Source organism: Pipistrellus hanaki, assembly GCF_964339955.1.
Source record: "Pipistrellus hanaki genome assembly, chromosome: 16".
Taxonomy (NCBI): Eukaryota; Metazoa; Chordata; class Mammalia; order Chiroptera; family Vespertilionidae; genus Pipistrellus; species Pipistrellus hanaki.
In genome coordinates this window covers 18,935,650-18,950,762 of record NC_140518.1, presented here as the reverse complement: position 1 = coordinate 18,950,762, position 15,113 = coordinate 18,935,650, and positions in this window count along the sequence as shown.

Genomic DNA, 15,113 nt, shown 5'->3' with positions numbered 1-15,113 from the left:
TACGTTTGATGTATTTATAGGTCCTGCTCAGTTAACAGGTTAAACATGAACTCAGGAATTTGGATGGCAACTAACAAAATTATAGGGTTTACATTTTGGAAACATTGATTAAATTGGGCAACTTGAGTATCTCCTCCATAGGGTAGGCAGCTCTTGTTTTGGCTGATAACAACTTGGGGCTGAACTGGGCTGGGCACTGAAGGGAAGAAAAATAACCTCAATTATCTTGCTAGATAATAAGATGTGTAAAAGTCCCCTTTAACCCCTAGAAAATCCCCTTTAAGCAAATCCATTTTCTGCTGACAGACCCAAGAGAATGGGTCACCTGGGGCTGTTTCCTCTCCCTGGCTGGGGTGGGGAGGGGCTCCTCTGAGGGCCGATGTGACAGAACCGAGACACAAATCCTGCCTCCCCGACCTCTCCAACCAGCAGAGTTTTTGCTTCATCCTCCACCATCCACACTTCTCTTTCTTCTGCCATAGGAGGGACTGGAATCCTGCCAGGCTCTACCAACAACTAGTTAGGTGACTCTAACTGTCTGAGGCCCAGTTTCTCCATCTACAAAATGGGTACAATCATATTAACCCAAATCCTTTAGAAGGCTGGGGGAAAGGGGTGCCTACATTGACTGCCCTAAGCGTTCAATAACAGGATGTAGGGTGCTGGTTTTGTCATCCACAACCATTATTGGGAATGCTCATGATCAACAGCTCATGGGAGCAGCCCAGTAGCCTCCGTGTTGTGTGTGTGTGTGTGTGTGTGTGTGTGTGTGTGTGTGTGTGTATGGGGGGGGGGGGGGCGGGCTGCCCTGCAGATGGCACTGTGGCACAGAGCATGTTCCTAGGGGCTAACCCTGGCAGGTGGGACAGCACCTAAGAGTTTGGGACTAGGTGGGTCTAACCTGGATTTCCACTTCCTGTATGTCCTGGATGTATGCCCCCCCAAAAAGTCCCCCACTGTCACATTTGGTTTCCCAGGCCAGTTACCTGCTAGATCAGGGATCCTTGTTTCTTTCTCCTTTTCTACCCTCTCCTGTGGAGAGAGCAGTGAGTCTCACTGGCCTCCTCTACCCAGGCCTCTCCTGCCTGGCCATGACCTCTGACTTCTGGGAACCACCCCAGCAGAGGGTGTGTCTGCAGCCCCTTCAATCCCTCTGGAGCATCTCTGCATTTAAATGGCTCCCCTGGGCTCCGTCCACCTGCAATAGGGGGGAGGCCAGAGGCCATCCTTGTTCTAACTTTGTTCCATCCAGGATGAAGCTAGGCGCTGAGAAGTGACCTAAGCCAGTGCTGAAAGGCAGGAGGCCCAGGACCCCCTGTGGCACTCAGAAGACAAAGGCCCAGGCTAACGGGCAGAGCTTGACTCCCACATAGCCAGGTCGGAATCCCAGCCCCACCTCCAGCACTGTTGTGACAAGTTGGAAGGAAGTGAGGTTGGGGGAGATATGCCTTAAGCCTCCCTACCTACCCTCCAAAGAGAAGAGACTCATACCTGCCCTCTAGGACTCAGCAGTGGAGACTAAATGAGATGAGTCATGCAATAGGCTTGGCAGAGTGCCTGGCAGACGGTGATATTCAAGTGGGTGGCGGGTATCTGACCGGGGAGACTGGGACGGCTAGTGCGGGAGGGCCGTGGGAGGGAAGTGATGGTGGGCTCTGCAGGGGAGGGTTCCTTGGTGAAAGCCCTGTGAGAACCCACCCTTACTCAGCTGAGCCCCTGTCAGGGGTCTGGGCTCAGGGCCAAGTGGGCTGACCATGTGGCCAGCTGTTTGGCAACAAAAATAGATGGTGTCAGAGGTTCTGAGAGCCAAGCTCCTTTGACCCCCAACGGGCAGTAGAGGCCACACTAGACACGGCCACACTCAAACTCAGCAGTTTTCAGGCCAGCCACCTGCAGTAGCCAGTGAGGGCAGGAGCTGGTCGCCAGGGAGCCAGCGCAGAGGCCTGAGACTGTGGCTGTGGGCAAGTTACCTAGCCCCACTTGGCCTCAGTTTCCTCAACTGCCAAATGGAGTTCTTGTAGGGGTTCAGCAAGTTAATGCGATAGGGCCTGGCATTTAACATGGGCCCCTAGGGTGTGACCAGCTAGTGCTGTGCACCTGGTGCCCCAACATCTCATCTCTTTCTCTCCCTTTTAAAAAATCAATCAATCTCTCCGTTTCTTCTGTTACTTTCCTTTTTTCTTTTTCTAAGCGCAGAATTTATTCAACACGCATGTATCAAGTGCCTGCCATATGCCGGCCCTGGGGAGGTGGGGAGGGTATTGGGGACACAAGACTCTCCCAGCTCCACAGCTTGTCAGCGGGGTGATCTATTCTCACAGCTGCTGCTCTACCGTAGCTACAATGGAGCTGGTCTCCCGGGCCCCACGGGCTGATCCAGCCCAGCCCCCACAAAAGACAGAGAGCTGGCCATTCTGAGGGAGGGGATCTTCCTTCCTGAGACAGGGGCAGCAGAGGTCAGGGTCTGGCTGAGAGTGAACGGGGTTGGTGGCTGACAGCACAGCCGTTGAGTCCAGGAGCTCCTCATTCAGGGAGACTGTGCCTCTGCCCTGCTAACGACAGAGCTGTCACTCACCGGGGAGTCACGCAGGGCCAGGCACTTGCTGTGTCACCCCACCGAGGTGACAGATGTCGTGGGGGCCTGGGGAGCTGTGAGAGGAGAGGTGAGATACTCTCTCCTCCGTCATTTCCCACCCACCAGGGTCACATAGAAATGCTCTCACATACCTTAGTCTTAGTGCCTTTGCACAGGCCATCCCTTCTGGAAAGCCTACCCGCTACCCCCCAGGCTTTCTTTCATCAGACAATGTCTCATGTATATTTCAAGGCTCAACTCTCTGGTCCCCTCCTCTGAGAGGAAGCCTTCTTCAGGGCTCCAGGATGGAAGGATGCCATCCATCCTCTGCCCACGCTGCTCTGAGGCCGTGTTCATACTTTTACTGCCACAGTGGACACAGCGAAGGATCCGGATTTGCTTAGGTGCTTGTGCCCCCTGCCATAGACAGTGAATTATTGAGACTAAAGGCCAGGTCTCGGCTTTCTCTGTATCCGGGGGCCGAGCACATCGTTGGCACTCAACAGCTGTGTGCTGAGGCGTGGGTTGTCTCTGCTGTCACCGGCCACCTCCACCCAGGTCTTGACACTGAGCAGGATCCAATCCCTGCTGATGCCTGGCCTGGAGCTAGAGACTTGCTTTTGTGAGAGGGTGGGGTTTGGAAGGCCAGCTAGATAGAAGGATCTAGAATGAGGAGGCCTTTCCCTATTGAGGACCAAATCTCAGCTCGTTTCCCCCAATGAACTAGGAGAGACCAGTTTGGAATTGTTTCTATACATACGTGATGAGTTTGAGCTCAGAACTACAATAGTTAAGCCTCTTATTCCCGTCCGAGCTGAGCCATAAACTGTGAACTGCATCCACCGGAGGCGGAAGAGAGACAGGGATTCTCAGGCAGAAATCCAGGAAGGTGCCTCCCAGACCACAGAGGGGAAAAACAAAAATTGAGTTTAAATTTGATTTTGAGATGCAGAAACATGAAGTGTTCCGTGTGTTTGCTTTCCAGATGGAGACTAGAGAACACAAAAATGACTTAACAATTCAAGGAGGTAATTAGAAAAATATTATTTTTGTTCTATGTGATGGCCAGTTAAGAGAGAACAGGAAGTAGAAAGGGAAAAGGAGAGCAGGATGCAGAAATGATAACATCCAAGAAAGGGGGTAGGTCTTTGAGAAAGCTGGGAGAGATGAAAGTAGAAAGACACACACACATGTTTTGATCTCATCAAAGACTTGTTTTAAATTTTTTTTTTTTATCATGCTAAGGGGGCAATTTTCAACTTATTTCTCAGTTGTTTTCTGTCATTCTTGGTTGATAATAATAATAATAATAATAATAATAATTATTATATATATTTTTTTACAATCCATTCCCCCCCCCCTACAAGCTTTTAAGATCTTAATTTTTCATACCCCTCATCATGAAATTAGTGTGGGCTTTTATTCATACATTGCATTTGGTGCTCAATAGGCTTTTTTAAATCTGAAAACACAGGTCCTTCAGTTCTAAAAAAATATTTTCCTATTACTTCATTGAGTATGGACTCCCTTACATTTTCTCTGTTTCCTTTGTTGGGCCCTCAACATGGATTTTCTACTTTCTCTATTTTCCCCATCTCATATTTTCCATGCCTTTATTTTCCCCACTTTCTGAGAAATTTCCTTGACCTTATATTTGAAATCCTTCTATTGACTATTTATTTCTGCTGTCGTATTTTCAATAGCCAAGGGCCTATTCCTTTTTTTTCCTTCTAATTATTCTCTCTTTTAAAAAAATTGTTTGGGTACAATTTACAGACCTTAAAATTTATCCACCTTAAGTGTATAATTCAGTGCTTTTTAGTAAATTTGAAGAGATGTGCAACCATCATCACAATGCAGTTTGGATAGGGCCTTCTTGTCTGCTCCTTTGTTCAAGTCTCATGGGTGACATGAGATATTAATGACCACTGGATGTTTTCTTTCCTTCAAGGTCCTCTCTTAGGTTATTGGTTTCAGTTTCTGTCTTTCGTGTTGGAGACTTTTTTTTTTTTTTTTGAGTTCTTGGTTATCCTTTGCACTCCACTAATATTTAAGAGTAAAATATTATTAAAAAGCCACCTTCTGGACACTTTCTGTGATTAGGTGTCATTTACCAATCAATAAGTTTCACCAAAGGGTGATATGAGGGCCATATATTTAGGATTCCCACAATGTTAGCAGCATGGGGTCTTTTTAGGGGCCAGTTTCTCCAGAGAAGAATCTACCAACCTCCTCTCTGGGGTGGGGTGGGTGACCGGGGTGGGATAGTACAGTTTTGGTTGGTTTGACTTTAAGGAAGTCAAACATTAGCACAGAGTATTTGAGAGGTAAATGCTTACATGTCCCTTGGAGATAGATGTATAGCATAGGAGGCTGGGAGTACAACCGTTTGGAGATAGGCTTTCATTTAATTCTCCCTCTGAGGACTTTTTCCCACTGTTTCTGTTGACCTGGGCTTGGACCCGCAATTTCTCTGCTGAATACACCCTTTGCTGGGGTAGAGGAATGGTGTTCACCCGACTGTACTGAACTGGGGCAGGAACTTGGGGCATTTTTCTACGGATCCCCAGTTTCGAGTTGGGCTGACGCTGCCCAGTTTCCAGTCCATTCTTGTCTTTGCAGTCCCCGGTGTCTTGCCAGGATTCCGCAGCTTGAATTGGCTCTGCTCTCAGCATCCTCCTGAGTAGGCACATGGTATTCAGCTTCTCAGCTCTGACAATTATTCCACCAGCTTTTCGTCTTCCAAAAATCTGTTGACGCCTTTTGTCTTATGCTGCTTCCCCCCACCCTCATTCTTTTTATTCTTGTGGGCTTATAGCTTTTTTTACTCCTTCACTCACATTTCAGTGGAGTTTCAGAAAGAAACAATGATATGATTCCGCTTATATTTGAAATCTAAAGAACAACATAAACAAACAAAGCAGAAACAGACTCATCGATACAGAAAATAGATCGATAGTATGTATGGTGCCAAGTGGGTCCTGGAGATATCGGGGAAATGCTGTGTAAAGTCTATGATTGTATAAGTGCTATGCTGTACACCTGACATTAATACAAAATAATGAATGTAAACTGTAATTGGAAAAACACTTTTTAGAAGAAAGAAACAATGAGAAAAACATGTACTCAATTTTCCAGGTTTAACCTCAAATGTGACTTTTCAAGATATACTGTGTTTTTGCAAAAGCAGACATCAGAAACCAGAGGAGGTCTCCCGTATCCTATACTGAATATGTTATGGATCATCTTCTTATCTGAGAAATCTTTCTAATCTGGGCCACTGGCTCTTAAAAAAGATGTGGGAAATGAAGAAAATCCTGAGGAATATGCCTGAGATGATCAAAGGGATAGACCTTGGGTCCCAGGGGAAGTTTGTAGGTGTCCATGCTACTTAACTGGGAGAGGAGGCTCAGGATTGGCTTAGTTACGCATTTGAACAAATTCGTTTTCCATAAAGTGACTTCTGTACCGATACATCCCCCACTGTCCTATTTTGTGTTGGTATGAACTTCTAAGTTGCCATAGAGATGGTATCCAAAATGAGAGAGGGGAGGGGTGGGAGAGAGACTAAGACTATATTCACCAGGGTGGGTTAGGCTATGCTGTAGTAACAAACAAATGCTGAAATGTCAGTGTCTTAATGAAGGTTCATTCCTCCTTCCTCTCACCATCTTACTGCTGCTTGGTAGCTCTCTCCACAGGGCCCAGGCTACATTGACCTCATAGCTATTCCATCTGAAACACAAAACTTTCCAAGGTTCTGCCGAAGGGGAGAGAGAACTGGTACAGCATGCAAGATAAGGCCAACATAGGAAGTGGTTTATAGCACTTCTACCTGCATCCATTGGCCAGAACTCTGTCACATGGTCCCAAATCACCCGCACGGGAGGATGCAAAACATGGTCTTCCTGTGAGGTCTGGAGGAGAATCCAGGGAGGTAAGGATGCTGCATTGTCTCGGCCAAGGTTTTCTGGGAGAGAAGGCAACATTCTGAGAGGAAGGGGCGATATGGTCTCGGTGTGCACAATGCCTGGTCAAGAGGAAATAATATCCAACTAACAACAGTTGGACATAAAGAGAAATTTATTGACTTTAAGGAAGTCAAACATTAGCACAGAGTATTTGAGAGGTAAATACTTGCATGTCCCTAAGAAAGAGCCCCTGGGAATTGATGGATCTACCGGTTTGAGGGATGAACCACATAATCATTGCAATCCCCTAATCCCGGGATTCTACTTTCCAATATGCAGGCCTCAGAGTTTGCAAAGCTGGTGGGTTAGGATCGGGCTGGGAAGGGTGGGGGGACGACCCAGATTTTGTGAAGCCAAAAGCTTGTACTACATTGGGTACCTTCTGTAAGAAAAAAATAATTCCTAATTATGGGTACAAAGTTAAATCCAGGGCTTCAAAGAGGCCTTGCAAATGGGGAACCTCAAACATAAACTTACTCCTTTCCTCTTCTGACCAGGACAGGCCCATTGAGCCTTTGGAACCAGTAGATTCCAAAGCATCTTCCCCAAGAGACTTGCTCTTCCAGATCCTAGATCACGCTCCTGATTTTTTCCTATTGTTTAACTTAGCAGAAAACTGTTGAATGGCTACCATGTCCCAGGCTAAGCTGGGTATCAGCCCAGAGAGCAGTAGTCCTGATCTGGCAGCTCCTGAGCCCATGGGCATAGAGAGCCAGACAGCAGTGCAGGGCCAGGTGTGACCTGAAGACACAGGTGGTCGTCAGGCCCCTGTGCTCAGAGGAGAAACCCATGCTGCTCTCTGTCTTCCTGCAGAGCCTTCAGCGGCCTCAGGAGCCTGCTGTGGAGCAGAAGGCTGTGTGCCGCGGCCCCTCTGTCAGACACCTCGCTCCTCTCCTGGGGCTGATGTGGTGTCACGATGCAGAGTCAGCAGCCGGCACTTGAGCACTTGGTCTGGAGCCCAGCTGTCAACCTTGTCCCCACCGTTGTCCCCGGCACTGTCTGGGCCTTTTGGAGCTGACTGAACTGCAGTGTCTGGAAGCCTCCAGAGCCATGCTAGGTCCTGTATCCCACCCCTGACAGTTTGCTTTTCTCCTAGAATCTTTAAGCAGAAGAAAATCACAAACCTGCAGAGGTTTCTGAGGCCCTCTCATCCCTCGTCTAGTTGGAAGATCAGGCCACGAGTTCGCTGGGTGATTTTGCAGGACACTTTCATCTCCTGGGCTTCTTTTTCCTCATCTGGAAAACTGAGAAGATAACCCCTATGAAGGGTGATTTTTGTCTCTGTGGTCAAGGTCAGCATGGGATGGGTCAGGACTGGGAGAGGACACTGACATCTCTGGGTCAGCTGCACAGGCACTAACTAGCCAGGGGTCCCAACCAGTCAGGCGCAATGGAGAGAATCAGGCAGGGCTGGGGTCTTGGACGCCCTAACGTTGCTTTATGGTTTAGGATGGTCTCCCAGGGCTTGTACTATCTGGGGTTGGCAAGCCCGGGCGGAAGGAATAAAAAGCCAGCCTCCTTAAACAGTGATTTGTTTGAGAAATTTTTCATAGAGACACATTGTACTGAACACACAGACCTGAAGATGAATTTTAAGAGGCTTTCTAATGAAGCCAATGCAAAACAACTCACGTTAGATAAAGCTCCTTGGCAGAGCGCGATGGGCAGGGAGAGCAGAGGCTTCCTCGGCCAGTGAAGGTGTGCCAAGGGAGGCAGGGTGGCCCGGGGAAGCCTGGGAGGGCTGGTTTGGCCTCCTCTCTGGGGTTCGCTGTGGCTCTATTCCTACCCAGAAACCTCTGTTCCCTGCTCTCTGCTATTTACATGAGTAGCTTCCCAAACTTCTCAGACCCTCCTCTAATTTGGAGTCTAACTGCCTTTTGGGGTTTTATAGATGGGCTTTAGGGGATATCAAATTTATTGACACGTGCAAAATTTTACATGGGTCAAAACACGTCACATGCCTGGGCTTCACAGTCTCCCTGGGAAGAGGGGCCTGCGTTTCCATGTGGTTCTCTGATGGGTTCCGGACCCAAAACAAAAATTCTCTGCTCTAGACCATGCTGGGGGCAGGATAAGGCGGGCAGCACGTGATACCAGCGGAATCATTGGGAGGATGGGGAATGTGGGTCATTCCCAACTTTAGAGTGAGTTAGACACCCAAAGGAAAATGGAAAATGGAACCTCAGAACGCGTCTGCCTGTATAAGGTCGGCCCCTGTGGTGGTCACGCTGCCTGACAAGGAGTGAGAACTTCTATGGATGGACGCATCCAGAGCCCCCATTCGGCACCTGAGGTGGGACTGGCACCGTGCGGGGTGCTGGGGAACCTGAGGAAATTAGACACAGTTCTTCTCTGTATGTGGGACTCCTAGTCTAGGGGATGAGGTGCCCAGAGAGATCCCAATACAATATGATCCGTGCTATAAAGGGGAGGTCTGGGAGAGAGAAACGATTGGCTCAGTCCAGGAGGGTGTGTGTATTGATGGGCCTTTTGGTCAAAAAGACTGGGGTGTGAGTCCAGGCTATGAGACCCCTGAGTACCTCAGTTTCCTTTTTTGGTGCAATAGAATGATAACTACTCATAGAGTTGGTGGGAAAGTCAGACAAAAATCCCGTTCACACAGCACATTGTGGACTGGATATGAAAGTGGGAGTTGGCTTCCGGGAAGATCTAGGACCTGCATGAGTAGAGGCGTGGCTCAGGAGGGTACTTTGTGCCAACTCAGCAATGCTTCTGCGCTCTGACTTGGAGAGACTCGCTTTTAATGGTCCAGCAGCGGGTGGATTCAATGACTCAGCAGTTCTTTCCTTGATCATGCAGCTATTTCAACATTTGTGGGTACTGATGAGGGGGCTGGGGTAGGTAGATGGGGCCATGTGTTATTGGGCCGTGGTACACCTGTCCTTTTTCCGGGAAAGGTGATGCACAGGCTTCCGGATTTACAGTGAGAGAGGGAGGCCTCTAAATCATCTTACAGACCCCGAAGCCATCCCTGGAGGCGTCTCAGGCTGGAATGTATTACGGAGGTGGAAGCACCTCCTGTGACGTGCCGTAAATTATGGGACAGCGGCCACTCTAGAGGCACTGGAAGTGCTGGAGGGGAGGAAGGAAGAGAGTGGTGTGACAGAATCGTGTGTGGGAAGGGCGTGCCCAGGCAAGGGAGAAAAGGGCAGCCTGCCGTGCAGTTTTGAAGGTATCAGGGGGCTGAGGGAAATGCCCGACTGGGAGAACTGCCCACGCTTTCATGCGTTTGCAGAAAGGGCTGCTGGAAGTGAGGGGTGCTGGGGGCTGGAGGGAGGAGGGCCTGGAGGTTGAAGTACCTTTCCAGGTCCTGGGCCTCACTGCATAGAGGGCAGCTGGCAGTCTTGCTTCAACTCAGCCTTCTGTGCGGTGCTTCCGGTTGCTCTGAGGCAGAGGAATGACTAGGATGGTTCTGCAAATACGATGTTCCAGGTAAGGTTGGTCTGAGTTCATTCATCCACCCACCTACCTATCATCTATCTACCTACCCACCCACCTATTCACCCATCCATCCATTCACCCATTCATCCTTCTGCCCACCCTCCCATCATTTATCCACCCACCCACCCATCCATCTGTTAATTGAACAGATACTTTGTGAGTCTCCTGTGTACTAGACACTGTATGAGGCACTGAGGAAACAGCGGTAAGAAAGACCTGGCTCTCCCGGCCGGCAGATCCTGGGCCTTCCTGCTCCCTCTGATCCCTGCCGGGAAAGGAGAACTGGCATTCCTTTTAGGCTTGAGAACCCTGAGGTCTCAACTACCGCTCAACTCTGCAAGCATAGCCTGAAAGCAGTCCCAGACATCCTATCGAATAAAAGAGTAATATGCAGATTGACCATCTCCAACACACAACATGGCTGCCCCCATGTGTTCAAAGATCCTGCCCCTATGTGGACACAAGATGGCCAGCAGGGGAGGGACCAGGCCTGCAAGGGAGGGCAGTTGAAGGCGATCAACCCTGCAGGGGAGGGCAGTTAGGGGTGATCAGGCAAGTGGGGGGGGGGCAGTTAGGAGGTACCAGGCCTGCAAGGGAGGGCAGTTGAGAGGGACCAGGCCTGCAAGGGAGGGCAGTTGAAGGCAATCAACCCTGCAGGAGAGGGCAGTTTGGGGTGACTAGGCCAGCAGAGGAGGGAAGTTGAGGGCAAATGGGCTAGCAGGGGAGCAGTTAGACATTAATCAGGCTGGCATGGGAGTGGTTAGGGGATGATCAGGCTGGCAGTCAGAAGTAGTTAGGGGCAATCAGGAAGGCAAGCAGGAGAGCAGTTGGGAGCCAGCAGTCCTGGACTGTGAGAGGGATGTCCCAGATTGGAGAGGGTGCAGGTTGGACTGAGGGACAAGCCCCTCTTGCCCCCGTGCATGAATTTCATGCACCGGGCCTCTAGTATGTAAATAATGTGTGTGGCTGTGTTCTAATAAAACTATATTTACAAAAGCTGGCCAGCTGGGGGCAGACTCCTGGAGAAATGCAGAGTTGGGAAGGGCCTCAGATTCCAGTGGTTTTCAGCCATGGCTGCACATGCTAAAATCATGGGAGAAGTTTTTCAACAACACCCATGTCTAGGCTCCCCCCCCAGACCAATTTCTTCAGACTTTCTGGGGGCAGGGCCTAAGCATTGGGTAGTTATTCAAGTTCCCCAGGTGGTTCCAATGAGCAATCTGGATTGAGAACCACTGGCCCAATCCAACTGCATCGTTTTATGTATCGGGGGCTGGAGCCCAGGGCTGTAAACAAGTTGTCCAAGTTCACACAGCCAGAGTGTGAGACTCATCCAAGGTGGCAAAGTGGCATTGGCTTTGATTGTGTAACTCTAGCCAGCTCTCTATCCATGACCCAGGCTTCCGCTCGAAGCTGGAAAGAAGGTGCCTGCTATTGTCTTTGTCCTAATGCTCTCTCCTTCTGACAGGTGATTTTCCCTCCTCCTTTCTCCCAACCCCAATTAAGATTTAGGTGGCTTGCTTTATAAGCTAAGCTGAAGACGTGCCTCCATTTGGGAGGCAGCATAGAGGGCAGCTGTCAATGCAGGCTTTAGAGAGCATCAGAGCGCCATTTACTAGCTGGGCGACTTGGAGCGAATTTCCCTGAGACTCAGTTTCTTCATTTCTAAGAATAGGGGCAATAATACCTGCCTCGTGCGAGTGTTGTAAGAATCAGAAGAGATTATGCATGTGAAAGGTTTAGCATTACTCCTGGCGCAGAGTCCGTGCTGTTCAGCAGAAGCGATTACAGTATTTTTATTGCATTCTGATATTAGATTCACTTCAGTGTCTCCCACAGCGTTCTGTGTGGTAGGCTTAGCAAAGGGAGAGGCAGGATCTCAGCTGGAAGACAGAGGGCATGCTAGGCCCGGGGAATGGTGGAGGAAAGGCCCTGCGGTGGGAATGACTGAGCTGTGATGAGGACCCGCTCACATGTCACCACATCTGCCCATCTCCAGACTCTGCCTCCCAGAACCTCCTTCCCTTCCCCCAGCTCCTGAGCGCTGCTCCTCTGCTGGGAGGTGTTTCCAGTGCATCCTGTTGGTTTGGGGAAAACAGCCTTAGTCCGAGGGCAGGCAGGCATGCCGTCTAGGTTGGCAGCCTCCATGGTGCCTAGGACCCTGGCTGGCACACAATAGGTACAGCCAGTCAGGCTGGAAAGAAAGTGGCTTCTAATAAACCCTGAAGTAAGAGAGACAGGGCAGGGGTGGGGGCGGGGAGCATGGCAGGAAGGCTAAGCTGGGGCTTGTGAATAAGGGCCTCCCAGGGGTTCCTGGGGACCCTGCTCTGCTCTGCCCGGAGGCCAGCTGCTCTGGGAGGAGAGGTGTCTCAGTGTGGCTGGGAGGGGAGTGCTCCCCTGCCCATCACTGTCACCCTGCCATGCGATCCTGCATGCCGCAGCATACTCCCAGAGCTTTCCATCCATCCTCTCCCCTATGTCAGCCCTGGGCCTAAGGGGTCTGAGCGTGTGGCAGCCACTCTGCCTGACAGATGCTGGGCAGCCTGCCTGCGGCCCAGGGAGGGGGTGAGCAGGAGGAGACAGGCTAGGGAGAGGCAAGGGCTTCCCGATGTCAGCAATGGGAGAGCCAGTGGGTCAAGAAAGAGACTGGGTGCAGTCGAGTTGGGGTCCATCCATCTAGGCCACAGAATCAACATTCAGGACCCGGGCGCCAGCCTTTGCATCTGTAATAACGAAGCGTCATGGTGCTGACAAAGTGCCTTCCTGGGGCCAATACAGTCAGGTTTCTCAAGCCATGCTCTTAGCCTCTCTACCTACGTGCCCAAGGCTCAGACATCTTTTCCGGGGTGGGCCTCCTGGGGAAAGGGTGCCGGCTTTCAGCCGGTGCCGATGTGCCCTCATCTACCCTGCAAGGTTAAGGGGTAGGGGCCCCTGTCTCCCGGCTCTCCCTGGGGTTGGGGTGTCGTGGGGGTGGCGCAGGGAGCACACTGTGGGGTTTTCCTGCACGGCTGCAACCTACCCTGGAGGTCCCACTCATTCTCCAGCGTTGAGGCTAGTCTGCCCCACCCCCAGGCCCTCTCAGGGTGGAGAGGCTGTGGGATCCATCTGGATACAGAGAGCGTGGGCCTGATGTGCTGTTTTTAGTGCCGTGGGAGAAATCACAACAAGGGGTTGTAATCTCTCCGCAATTTGTCTCCTCGATGAGGCATCTGCTGGCGTGCTGTGAGGGGATTCTCATCTGAGCAGACAAGGGCCTGTATCTGGAGCCAGCTTCATGGGGTGACAGGTCTCGGGGCCCCTTCCACCTCCCAGAGGCACTTGACTTTGATATGAATCAGGACAGCCCATTAGGGGCCTGCTCTTCTTCCCCCCCTCCCTCTCTGGCTGACTCGGATGCGTCCTCCAGCCCCCTCCACCGTGAGTGGCACCTCTTGGTTCATCCTCTGTCTGAGCTGGGTAGTCTCCTCTTTGCCACCCCTGACTCTCAGTACCTCTGGTCCGCTCAGTCACTGCTCCAACCCTGTGCTTTGTCCTGGAGATCTAGAAATGCACCCCCTGCCCTTGGGGAGCATGGCAGAGACCAAACATGGGATGCTTGTGCTGATGGCAGAATGCACAGGGGGCCTGAGAGCTCACTGGGGAGACCCTCACCTCCTCAGGGCAGGCAGCTGAAGATGGAGAAGACACTCATCAGTCAGGCAGCTGATGGAGGGGTGGTGGGAGGAGGAGAGGCAGGTAGGGGTGGGGTGGTTAGAGGAGAGGGTCTGAACATGAACTGGGTTCCGCTGACCTTGGCCTGGGCAGTAGCTCTGTAAGAGCAATCTGAGGGCCCTTGCCCCTAGGCAGAGCTCCCCCTCCGGTTACCTTGCACTATCCTCTTATTTGCTGTTTTGTAACTATTGGTGGAGGGATGTGCTAGGCAGTGGGGAAAACTGATTGAATCTGCCTCTAAAGCCTTCCCAACCCCTTCTTCATTGGTCAGAGGTTGCTCTCCTGGTCACCAGAGCGCATGTCCTTATGCCTCCCCTCTCGTCCCTTCGGCCCACTTCGGATTCAGCCGCAGCCGTGTTGAACAGTTCCCTCCATCTCCAGTGGCTGCCACCAGGCCTTGAAGCCCGGGAAGCAGGCTCAGCCCCATGCGTGGGGCAGCCTGGAAGAACAGGGAAGGGAAGGGGCCATGCTCAATCCCTCCAGCCTCCTGTCCTTCAGGGGTCAATCCTGCGGTGTGGCCCACATGGCCTGTCAGGATGCCACCTGAATCTCTTCTTTGGTGCATTTTTTTTTTTATCCATTTAAAAAAATTCATTGTCTGTTGGGTCAGCTGTTTTTTTTTTTTATTGCTTTGTTATTGAGTTCTGAGGATTCTTATATTCTGGATACCCGTCCTTTATCAGATGTATGCTTTGCAGGTATTTTCTATAAGTCTGTGGCTTGTCTCTTCATTTTCATAATAGTATCTCTCGAAGAGCAGAAGTTTTTATTTTGATATTAATCAACTTATCACTTCTTTCTTCCATGTTTTTTTTCATGCCTTGGACCTAGAATTTGAACCCAGATTTGTGGGCACCACAGCCCTTCCTTAGACTAGTGCCAGGCGGGTACCCCCAGAGTCACTCAGGGAATATGCTGAAAATACGGATTCCTGGGTCCCTACCCTGGGGACTCTGCTGCAGTGGGCCCTGGGCAGAGCTGGGAGTCTGTATATGTAAGAATTCCCCAGGGGACTAGGGGATCGGCCAGCCATGGAAAGGGCTTTAATGCAGGGCCCCTGACAGCCCCGAACCTTCAGAGCTGGTTATTTCCAGGCTTATTGCTGAGTCCTACAGAGTGCTGCTGGCGGTGGCATTTCTTGGTCCATTCCTTATTGTGCCCACTCTCCTCCTTCCTCCCCAGCTCCTTAGCACGGTATACGCCTTTCAGCAGATGATCCAGACATGCTTCCGAACTACTCTTTGCCAGTAGGGGGGAGAGGCAGCCCCATCCACAGCTGGCACCAAATGAAGCCGAGTAGAAGCCCTGTAATTGCTGGCCTTGGTGTGAAGTGCTCCTGTTCAGCCCTCCGAGCTGTGGGTGGCCACTTAAGCCAGTCTCCACCATCTCCAGCC